Source organism: Microtus ochrogaster, chromosome 15 (assembly GCF_000317375.1).
Source record: "Microtus ochrogaster isolate Prairie Vole_2 chromosome 15, MicOch1.0, whole genome shotgun sequence".
Taxonomy (NCBI): domain Eukaryota; kingdom Metazoa; phylum Chordata; class Mammalia; order Rodentia; family Cricetidae; genus Microtus; species Microtus ochrogaster.
The window spans coordinates 11,874,790-11,886,876 of NC_022017.1; the positions used below are offsets into that span (position 1 = coordinate 11,874,790).

The 12,087-nt window shown below is 40.7% G+C and overlaps 1 protein-coding gene and 1 pseudogene across 13 annotated transcripts in view; both read right to left on the reverse strand.

Annotated features, from left to right (window-relative positions):
• The window catches only part of Rbfox2 (RNA binding fox-1 homolog 2), a 241,572-nt gene that overhangs the window by 164,790 nt on the left and 64,695 nt on the right, over positions 1-12,087 (reverse strand). The gene's annotated exons all lie outside the window — the stretch shown is intronic.
• Positions 10,743-10,894, reverse strand: LOC113456759 (annotated as a pseudogene).

Consider the following 12,087-nt stretch of genomic DNA (forward strand, 5'->3'; position numbering starts at 1 on the left):
GAGGAGTGGGAGGCTGGGAGGAGGTGGAAATTTTTTTTTCTTTCTTAATAAAAAAAAGCAAAAAAAATAAATAAATAAAGGCAAATCTCTAAGAATGATCTAAGCTCATATAATTTGGCTTGCATGGCATGCACTTTACTCACTTAAGATACCTTGCTGGCCCAATGTTGAGTTTTAAGCAGTGTGTGTAATCACTACCACAGAAATGCTCATTAGCTACTGAGGTCAGCGACTAAACCTGTGTGAACATGTGAAAAAGCAACAAAAGGTCCATAAGTAAGCAAAACCATAATAGATGTGGAGTGTGCTAGTGGACACCGAGGAGTGACACAGCAAGACAAATGCCACCTGCTTTTCCATCTTCGCTGACACACCTGTGTTTGAAAGATCCACTCAAACAGAAGAACCTTCCATTGTGGAGCAAGGATGAACCAGCAATGGTTATCTGACCATCAAGGCACCAGTGTCCTTGCTATTGACAGTACAGTCCTGATGATCACATGTAGTGTGGATAAAGCTATTTAGAACCATGGGGTTCTTTTTGAATGAGGGACAGGCACAACAGCCTAGTATCCCTAGTTTCTTATTTAGGAAAAAACCCCAAATAAAACTGACAGATTGGTGCATGCCGAATAGACAGCAGTATGGTTGGGTTTTGTTTGAGTACTGATCAGTTTCTGCCTTTGTCCCAAAAATGAGGGACCCAGCCCAAGGCTCCATGCATGCCAAGCAAGTGTTCTACCACACTCTTGTTCTTGAGACAACGGTTTTTAAAGACACTTTTTAAAAACTGCTTTCTAGGACTCGAGAGATGGCTCAGAGGTTAAGAGCACTGGCTGCTCTTCCAGAGGTCGCCAGTTCCCAGCAACCACATGGTGGCTCACAGCCATCTATAATGAGATCTGGTGCCCTCTTCTGGCCTGCAGGCAGAACAGTGTATACACGATTTAATCTGGGGGAAAAAAACCCACCCTACTTTCTGAAAATTATCGGTATTAGCGCTGAATTAGTTCATATATGTACAAAAACATCTTGCCACAAATACTGCATGGGAGGAACCAATAAAGCAACTTTAAATACAACTAAGGAGTGCTAAGAGCACTTACCAATGCTGACCTTCAAAGGTCCTGCTTCTGGTTCACAATTACAATTGTGAAACAGACCCCCAAGCAGCAGTCCATACAGCACTAAAGCTAAGTCTCCCAGGAGCCAAGGGGGACACCACACTGCACATCCTCCTGCCTTATGTACTCAACAGGTCATGCTTTACCAATCTAAATATTATCATGAAAGCATGCCATCCTGGTCAGGATCACTGATGAAGGCTGGGTGGGAACAGAGGCAGAAACAATAAATATACAATAAGATAAACTAATCAGTGAAAAATGTTCAAAAGCTAAGCCCCTGTTAGGTCTCAAGTTGTCCAGACATCAATAAATGAGCACACACTGAACTACCGGAAGATTTCTAGTGGTTAGAGAAAACCCAGTATTCCTCAGGAACTTGTGAAACTGGTTCTTCCCTTACTGCTAGAAGGGGTGCATGGCTCCACTGACATAGACCTGTGGCTGCATAGCAAAGCCCATTCCACCCGCAGGCTCTCTTAGTCCCTAGCTACAAGTACTTGTTACCCATCTCAACCCCCCCTTAGCGTATCCTGGTCCATCCCTCACCCCAGCTACTCACACTCCTTATGATCACCTATTCTCTATATCCTGCACTCACTCTCTCTTATTCTCTAACTCTTGCTATATCCACTATTCTCTTCTGCTCTCCCACTTTCCAAGCACTGGCCATGTCTAGTCTGATTCCCTTACACTCTGTTCTGGACTCTTCCAAATGCCTCTGTCTGTTTTTCCCCCTCCCTCTCATATCTACAACAAAATCTTCCCTAATAATGGAGTGGTCATGTCAGCAGTCTGCTTACTGCCCCCTCCCCAAGACATCTGGTGTCAAAACTTAGAAGAGACACAAATGGACCCAGTTTAACACCACCACTACTAACAAAATCAAACCAATTTCACAAAATGGAAGAGGAAGAATAGTAAGAATAAAACAAAATTTGTGCCTTAGGAGAAGAAAGGAAACAAAAGAAGGTAGGAACTGGCCTCTTCTCCACCAGTCATATGTTTGAATTGAAATCACTGCCTTGCATATATTTGGAACAATGGAAGTAGAAATGATTTATGCCACAAGTACTAGGGGCAATTCCTCCAGTCATTTCATTACTTTGCTCACTGCAAGTTGCTTCTTTTCAAGTATTGGCTCTAGTTTAAACAGAGAATGAAGTAAATACCACAGGCACTGAACATGAGCGTAAGCTGCATATGAATCCCGACAGCAAACACCTCTAATAGAAGTGAGGCTGCTAAGCAATCATGGTATCACTCTGTTCCCAAACCGCAGGGTTCAAAGTACTTAGAGATAAGGTGAAGACTCTGAGGGGTGTAGATCTGGTAGGTCTAGCATGCTTCCAGTTCAAGGTTCAATTGCTAACTGCTAAAGCCATTACATAAACCTTCTTGCCATTACAAAATACAGCTCACTGCACCTACTGGTCACAATGGATGACAGTTCTTTGTCACACTCACACACACCCTGACCTTGATGATTTCACTATTTGTTTGCTTTAATTAGAAACACCTGGTTTCTAATTAAACCATATCAAACCTGAAAGGAGACTGTATTAGCTCCTCAGAGCCCATCTCTTCAATAAGCCATGAGATCTAAAACATAAATCAACCCCTTTCTTTTAGAGATGAGTAGGCTAAGAGGTTGAGAGATGTTCTCTATTTTACCTTTCAAAGAATCGGGTATCAAGTAAAAGGCCCTGCTAGGGAAATTAGAATTCTCTGTTCTCAAATCATATTGACCACTGACCTCACATCCAAGTCCTGCTTCCATGCAGCAGGAAAGGTGTGGGCTTTGGGAGTCAGAAAGATACGTTTTCAAATACTGAATATATTGCTTTCTAACTGCGTGATGCTAGCAAGGAAGCACACCTCAGTTTCTCGACTACATAAGAGAGAATGCCTACCACACACAGCAGTGATGGTCAGGTAACACAGGACAAGTTTACCTGGCACAGAGATGCTCAAAAGAATGACTCCCTTGTTGCAGTTTCTACAGCTGATCAATGACTCAGAGGAGAAATTACGTGACAAGTGAACGTGCACTCCACAGCTTACTTACCAGGTCTTCAGTCAACTAACCTTTCTCTTAGCGCCTTCTTACACCAGTTCCTCAGAAATCGTGCCAAATGACCACTCAGTTTCATAGAAGATGTTAAAAACTTGATAAGAAATAGTGATGCTTCTACCTTTGACCACTGTAGTAAAGCTGCGAAGCATCTAGAAGGACAAGCACCCACTCACTACCTGCCTCCCGCTCAGCTGGGTTTACACTCGAGTGGTGACTCTAAACTTTGAGTTACCACCATGTCTAGCACCCGTGCCATCCACCTTCCATTCCTATCAGCAGTAATACAGAAGGACTCTAATTTCTCCCCATCCTTACAGACACTTGGTTATTTTGTCCTTTTTTCTTTATTAACAGTTATCCTGTGGGTGTGAAATAGCATCTAATGATTGCTTTAACTTTCTTTTTCTTATGATTAGTGACCTGAGCATCTTTCCATGTCATTACTGGTCATTTAGATATGTTTACAGAACTATCCTGACAGTATATTAAATTATTTTGCTTAACTGGGCTGCTGAAGATTATTTTGTTATTAGATGCTATTGCTCATCTTGTGTTTAGATACCAATATATAGTTTTCTCCTCCTCCTTTTTTACAGGGCTTCTCTTGAGTTTACCTGCCTATCCTGGAATTTGCCCTGTAGGCCAATCTGGCCTCAAACTGAGAGATCTGCCTGCCTCTGCCTCCACTACCAGGCTGCAAATATTTTTTCCACCAGTAAGTTGCCCTTCATTCCATTATTAGTGTCCATTGACACATTAGAGTTTAAGTCTCTGCATTTTTAGTTTGCTTTTTAAGATAGGATCTTGCTATGTAGCCCTGCTGACCTAAAATGTGACAATTCTGCTTCAGCCTCCTAAGTACTGACATTACAGGCAGGAGGTACTACATCCAGCTAAAATTTTTAATTTTCATAAAGTCAAACGGTTTCTTCTTTATTCTGTGCTTTTAGTGTTGTGCCCAAGAATCCATGGTAAAAATCAAGGGTCATAAAGATTCACCTTAAGTTTACTCTGATGGTTCTAAGGTCCTCACCTCATGTCTAGGTCTTGGTTCCACCCTGAGAACACCTCTCTACAAGCACATAAGGATCCACCTTCTTTGCATTTTTTTAAATGTCCCTTGGAATCCCATCATCTTCAGTTTTAATGATATGTGTGCATCTGCAAAGATGTCTATCTCCAAACTGCCTTTTCGCCTGGGCTCTTTAATTTTGCTTTTCTAGCATGCATGATGTGGAACTTTGTCAGTAGAGGGCACAGCGGAGACACTTTAGGAGGAAAAGGTCTTGCTTCCAGGTCCTAGCAGTTCTATAGGAAAAGCAGTTCCCCTTCCTTCCAGCTCCTGTGACACAGGGCAGCCAATAGTTGGAAGCTTCCCCAGGAGCCTTCTGCAGGCTGTTACACAGCAGAAAGACCTCTGGGAATTCAGCTCCCCTTGAATTCTCCAGCATCCTGGAGGGTAAACTGGCAATTCAGTATGAGACTTTGTTCTCTGTAATCTAGAATTATGGCCATGCCCTCTCCAACAAAGTCCAGATCTGGTCTGGAGAGGTGAAAAGTGGGGAAGCCATTGGAGGAGCCAGCTCTTTAGGTGTCCTACTTCATAAGTGGGTGCTATCATATAAAAGTTATACTAATTTATGTTTTATCATGTATCAATCATAATAGCATATTATAACTACTACTATGTGTCCCATTCTTTCGAGTTTACCTTTATTAACATAAGCCAATCCTGTCCAAATTCCAGCAGTCTCTCTCTCCTGATTACACCCAGACTGCTACATGTGAAATGAGTAAAATATTAAAAGTTACTGACTAGTACAGGATAAACTTTGTATTTAATGTTTCAATATATTCCCTCACTAAAACTCTGTGATACATCATTCTATAGTAAGGAAACGAACTCAGAAAAGACTATAAATTTTCTCCACAGTATTACATATCCAGGTCCATTTAATGCTCCAGTGTCTGCCGGTTCTCTACTCTGTTACTTCTTTTTCTTCACAAAGCCTAGAAATGCATCTATGTACAGAAGGACACAGCAAGCCCCACTGTTACCCTTCGAAGGAGCTTGATGTCTAAGAACTTAGATCTGGGCAGAGTTCTAGTTCAGAACCAGTCATAATGGCTCCTATCAGCTGAAGCTTGCTTTCCTACTGAGAACCTGAATTTAGGGGCAGCATACCCCTATATGAAGAGCCCCAGCATATCCACCTCAGCACTCAAGTCTCTGCTAAGCTTCCTTGGTAGACACATTTGTCACAACTTACTGTGACAAAGTCTGTTCTGGTGTGAGAAAGGAAGCCTAACCCTTTCCTTTAGTGGTTCATTCACTACACCCTCTTGTTATATTACTGCATTCAATGCCCCCAAAACATCCCCTGGCATGCTAATCACTTTATTAAATGCTGAGGTGTACAGATAAGTAGGTCCTTTGCCCTCAAGGAACTTCATAGGCTATTTATATTTCCCTTCCTTCACTACTCTGGTCTTCACTTCTTAGTCTGCACAGCACTTAAGTGGATTAGATACATTTCCCTAAGCTAAATTTCATTCTTAGTGCTGAAGTGATGGCAAATAAATATTTAATAAGTCCATCAGACAAAATCTGAAATACAGAGCTCTAATAAACTCAAAAGGCTACACATACATTGTTCTCTTTACCTTCCCCACCTTAGTTTTCTTCATTAATAACAAATTGATAAACCCTTGATCATTCCAGGTAGGGATGTAAAAAAAAAAAAAATCAGCTGTTAGGGAAGACAGTTTGCCAGTTTCTTGGGAAGTTAAATGAAGACCTATCACATGACCCAGCCATTTCACTTCCAAGTACCATAAACCATAGACCGGGTACCCAAGCAAATTCTGGACACACTGCTCCCCAGCACTTCTTGCAACTGTAACCAGCACATCAGTGATAAATAAAGTGTGACTTCTATAAACAAGGGCCGTTATTAGGCACACCCATGTGGGCCATCTAGCAGCTTCTCATCCATTGCTGGAGAAAGTCAGACACAAAAAGGCATGAAATATAAAAAACAGAGTCAATATCCTAGAAACAGAAAATGGACTGGTGGTTGCTAAAGAGAAATAGAGGGTCAGATTTCCACTGGGTCATGGAAAATGTCAGGTGATATGGAAGCACTGCTAGTGCTTGACACCGAGAATCTGCTATATGCCAACGAATTTCCCACTTTAAGAAGTTAATCTTGAGGCTGGAGAGATGGCTCATCAATTAAGAATACCAGCTCTTCTTCCAGAGAATGTAGCTTTGATGGCAGCTCACAACTGATACTCTAGCTACAAGTGTTCCAACAACCTCTTCTGGCTTCCAAAGGCATTGCCTGCACAGACATACACGCAGACAAAACACCCACATACATAAAACAAAACAAAAAAACCTACAATAAGTTTTTTATTTTATTTTTTGAGACAGGGTTTCTCTGTGTTGCTCAGGGCGGCCTTGAACTCACAGAGATCTGCCTGCGACTGCCTCCCAAGTGCTGGTATTAAAGGCGTGCGCCACCACTGTCCAGCTCACAATAAATCTTTAAAAGAATAAATAAAAAAGTTAGTAATATGTAAATTTTTACTCAACTAAAATGATTTTGAAAGCAATACATTATACAGGACGCTAAAGCTGAAGTAAACAAGCCTGATATTACTGAAGCTTAAGATAAACCCCACTGTAGCAGGTAACACACATAAAGCCCTTATTGGACATTCAGCCTACATACAACACACTAGATACTACAACTATTGGGATATTCCTGATTTTCAAAGTACTCCTCAAATTAAATGCTTTATGATGTACAGCAAAAACAATCTCCTTAACTTAGGACTGGGTTACCTCATGCCTGAATTCCTCTAATAACAGTCTCTTGGTTGGTCCAGCAACATGGTCATCAAAATGTACCTCCATGGCTTTCTTAAGGCCAGGGTTAACTGCCTACAACCACACCTTATCACTTTGATATTAATAGCCCTCTTTATCTTATATGACTAATTCACAACATTCTAAGCTTGGTCTCACCAGTTTAGTGGCCTCTTGAATCAGTATTCCTATGGAACTTTTTAAAAAATATGTGTAGTTCTATGCAAATAATAGTTGTGTGTGATGATATATACCTGTAATCCCAGCACACAGGATGTGGAGGTACAAGAGCCACAAGTTCAAGGCTAACCTAAACTACAAAAAACAACCTCAACAAACAAAAAAAAAAAAAAAAGGAGGCAAACAACAAATTGCCCCGTGGATTCTTGTCTCAAGGAACTTCGACTATTAAGGGAGAAGGACATATAAAAAAATTAACATAAGCCATGCAATAAATTAAAACAAAGGCCAAGAAAAACAGGCGAATATGGCTGAAAGTGGAATAGGAAAGCGTAAATTAATCCTGATTATCAACTTGACTGGTTGAGGAGTGCCTAAGAGATCAATAAAGCACACCTGTGGGTAATTTTCAAAAAAAAAAAAAATTTTTGTTTTTTCAAGGCAGGCTTTCTCTATGTTACAGTTCTGGGTGTCCTGGAACTCACTCTGTAGACCAGGCTGTCCTAGAACTCACTGAGATCTATCTGCCTACCTCTGCTTCCTGAGTGCTGGGATTTAAGGCGTGCACCACCATCACCCAGCAATTTTCCAAAATTTTAATGTTTCCTTGAAAACTCAAAATACTGTCACTATTTTCCCTCAAATAACAAGCATCCTCTTTTAATAAAATGTCTGCCATGCCCCCAAGCCTCAGTACTCATGGTCTATGGGTTGTTCTTTCAACTAAAAATGGCATCCCTTGGAAAAGCAGCTAGTTCAACTGGTAACTCAAATAATCACAAAAGCACTTTTTACTGCAACAGACAATATGCTCAGTACACACCACACTGCTTTCTACATAATGTCATTTTACCACAAGATTAAAAAGAAGTATAATCAGGGTGGAGAATTAACAGTAACAGTAACTGTCGTGCCATTCTCCCCTTCTTTAATGTGTCAATGAAGAATATAATTTCTTGGAGGCTAAGGAGGTGGCTTGGTTGGTAAGGTGCCTGCTGTACAAAGAATGAGGACTTGAATTCTACCACCCACATAAAAGCTGAGAGCAGCACACATCCGTAACCTCAGGGCTGAGGAGACAGAGACAGGAGAATCCCTGAAGCTCACTGGCCAGCCAGCCAAATCATCAAAGTTTAGGTCTAGTAAGATCTTATCTTAAAAACTAAGGTGGAAAGTGATCAACAACAACATCTAATGCAACCTTTGACTTCAACCTACATGCCTGCACACACACAGGGACATGTGTATACATGGACACAACTGGAAAGCATGTTTGCGCATTCATGGATGTGTATACACTCACACAGAATGTAATTTAATAGTCATTACATTCCTTTACACCAACGGTTTGTACATGGCATAACAGAACCACACCTTAGTCTGACATGTCATAATTTGTACAAGAGAGTTACAAGAGGAGAGAATCATAGTTGTATCACAACTATCTGTGATCAGCCTCTCAGCCTCAAATTCTTCACCTTTTAAATGATATCACCATCTACTTGTTTTAAGGATTAATGTATTATTATATGCAAAATGACCTGCATAGTCCCTGTTCCTTAATGGGGCAACCTTGCCAGAGAACAACAAAGATAATGAGAAACAATGCTTCAGCTATATATAAAACACTTCCACACCCCAAAAGGGGTGGGAGGGCAGGTCTGACCAGTACAGGTTGGGATTCCTGGTATGTGCCCTCCTTACCTGCACCTACTCAAACAACACACATAGGAAAGCCAAAACAGGCTTATGGTGCCTTTCCTGTGGTTACAGAGCTGCAAAAAGGAAGGGCTTGCTGTGAAACATCTTACTGGAAACAGTCCTGGTGAACAGGTCACATTAAGCTCCACCCCCTAACCCCGCCCCATACCCTTAACTTCAGCATCTGTGGATTCATCTGACCACAAATGAAAACATTCAGGGAGCAGCAGAGGGAACTTTCTGTATTGAACACAGCATACACTTTTTTTCTTGTCAACACTCCCTAAACAACACAGAATAACAATTATTTACACAGCACTGACATTGGATTTGTAAATTTATAAAGAAATTTTTTTAAGTATGCAGGTATATGCATATGCGTTACTGAAAAAAAAAACCCACTTCATTTATGTTAGACAGGTGAGCAGATTTGGGTGACTGAGTGGATCCTGACACCAATCCCTGCAGACACCGAGGAACAACTATGTTTCCTTCAGGTTGATCAGGGAAATCTCAGTTCAGACTGGTTGAGGTTAAATGACATGCCCAAGGGCTCATAGGCAGTAAATAACAAAATGGCCTGGAACCCAAGTTTTCTAACTACAAACTTGGGGTTCTTCCAGCTGGAACTTAGAACTCTCTAAGAAGATGAAATTTGTTTTGTGCAATAATTGATAATCATTTGCATCTGGATTTGAGTGGAACAGCAGCCATGATTACAATGCTTATTGTGACTAAATATGACAAATGATAACCATCAACAAATTAGTGTGTTGTGATACTCAGTTCAAACTGGCGCTTCACTAAGCCCAACCAAGGTTTCACAAGCTTTGGCACTTAAAACAAAAACAAAAAAAAAAAAAAAAAAAAAAAAAAAAAACCTCTTAATTAGCTTCAGAGCACAAAAGAAACATCCCAAATGATCATTCTGTAATATTCAAAAAGTCTCTCTGAGACACGCTAACATGTTGAATATTATGATATATTTAAATTAACAGTTCTATCCAAAAATCAATATAGACAAAACCATCATTTTTCCCCTTAATTGGTACATACTGGCTGTTTCAATTTAGCTTTTACAGTTGTTTCTTGACTCACACTGCTATTCAACATGTCAAACCAGCTCTACGGCCTATTGGCACAGTGACTTAGGACAACCCTTCTAGGCATCTGTTTTTTATCTATAACATGTATGTAATTATACTTATACTGTACACAGATGTTAAGAGTCAGCATATCGCAGAGAAGCACCTGCAGGTCAGCCTACCTTACAGAGAGAAGCTTACAGTCACTGGTACTGTGAGATTTGAGCTAGAAATCCTACCTTTCCTCTCGGTCCTTAAGATCTGCATGACTAAATACAAATGGGCCTTTCCTATTTCCTACTCCTGTGTCACTTCCAATGCCAACTCCCTGCTATCTGTCCTAGGGTCCCTAGAACAATTCCCTGAACTTCCTCTCATTGTGCTGATTCCTTGTTCAGGAAGAAGGCAACACTCACTGGTCAGTTGATAATTATCATGCTAAATCTTATTTGAGTGTTTTGCCTGAATGTATGTAAATGCACTACATGGGCGTGTCTGATACCCATGGAAGCTAGAAGAAACAGCTGGATCCTCTGGAACTGTTTAAGGATGGGACAGCTCTAAGCCATCAAATGAATGCTGAGAAACAGACCCAGGTCATCTACAAGAGTGAGCATTCATAACTGCTGAGCCATCTCTCCAGGCCAGCATGATAAACTTCAAATAAAAGCACCTGAGAGCTTGATTCGGGTGAATGGGGGTATGTATATGCAATTTCTTCATTCACAAATTACACAGACAAGTTTCCTCAATTTCGTGAATTTGCAGGGGTCAACACATTGGAAATGCAATGAATTTCATCCAAAATGCAATCATCTTCACGATCATGGTACCTTCCCTGCCAGGTAATTCTTTTTCTCTCAAGATCAAAATCTAAAACCCACAAACTCCCTTTTCTTAAACATGTGATCAGCTACCCGGAATTCACAAAACTGTCTTCATCAGTTCTCTTCTTCAAAACACTTGAATCCTGAGTCCACTAAACTTGTCAGCTCCTGCAGTTCCTCCTCTTATGACCCTTCTTGGCAATAATAAACATTTGGTAGAAGGTGTTTTGTAGGGAAAACCTCTGTGTGTACAGTTAAATATCTGAGAGACAGGTTAAGTGGAGAGGAATCTAAAGAGATGATACTATGATTTAAGAAGGGGCCCTTCTGAGAAACAGGACTACTATACACATTTGCCAGTAAAAGGCTGAAGGAGAGGCGAGAGGGACCATAACTTTTACACACAGACAAGGTGCTATACAATTCATATACTTTAAGTCATGAACTATGTCACTATCAAATGATGACAGTGAGATTCAGAAAAGTTAACTGAGAAGCAAACAGCTACTTACGGTTGAACCATAGTCAGAACTGTAAATGTTCTGTTAAACACAGTCTTAGTGCAGAAAAACCTTCTCTCTAGGGCCAGGCAAGAACGGGATGATCTGGACACTGGCTTAGCAAACTGATTCTCTTCTGGCAATGGAGGAAATCTATAGTATTATTCCCAGTGGTGCCTTTTACTTTAATGTAAAGACAGGCCACTTGGTTCCTTGTTAAAATGCAGGTTCTATAAATCAGAGATGGTCTGAGTGACACCTGAAGTTCTCACCTCTTCTAGGTGACACATGATGAAGCTGAGGTACCTGGTCCACACTCTAAATGGGTTACTCTGAGGAGTTCTCAATCCTAGCTGATAACTGGGCAACCATTTAAAACTATTGAGTTCTGTGTGCCAGGTGGATTCTAATAGCACACTGGGACCAATGGACTATACTATCCCAGATAACTTCTTCCCTACAGTTCTTAATCTCAAAAAATACATTTTTGGTGGGAAGTATACTTGAACACACTGGCACAGGGAACCACTTCCTAAATATAACCCTGGCAGCATGGACACTGAGAGAAACAATTAATAAATGGGACCTCCTGAAACTAAAAAGCTTCTGTAAAACAAAGGACACGGTCAACAAAACAAAAAGACAGCCTACAGAATGGGAAAAGATCTTCACTAACCCCACATCAGACAGAGATCTGATCTCCAAAATATACAAAAAAA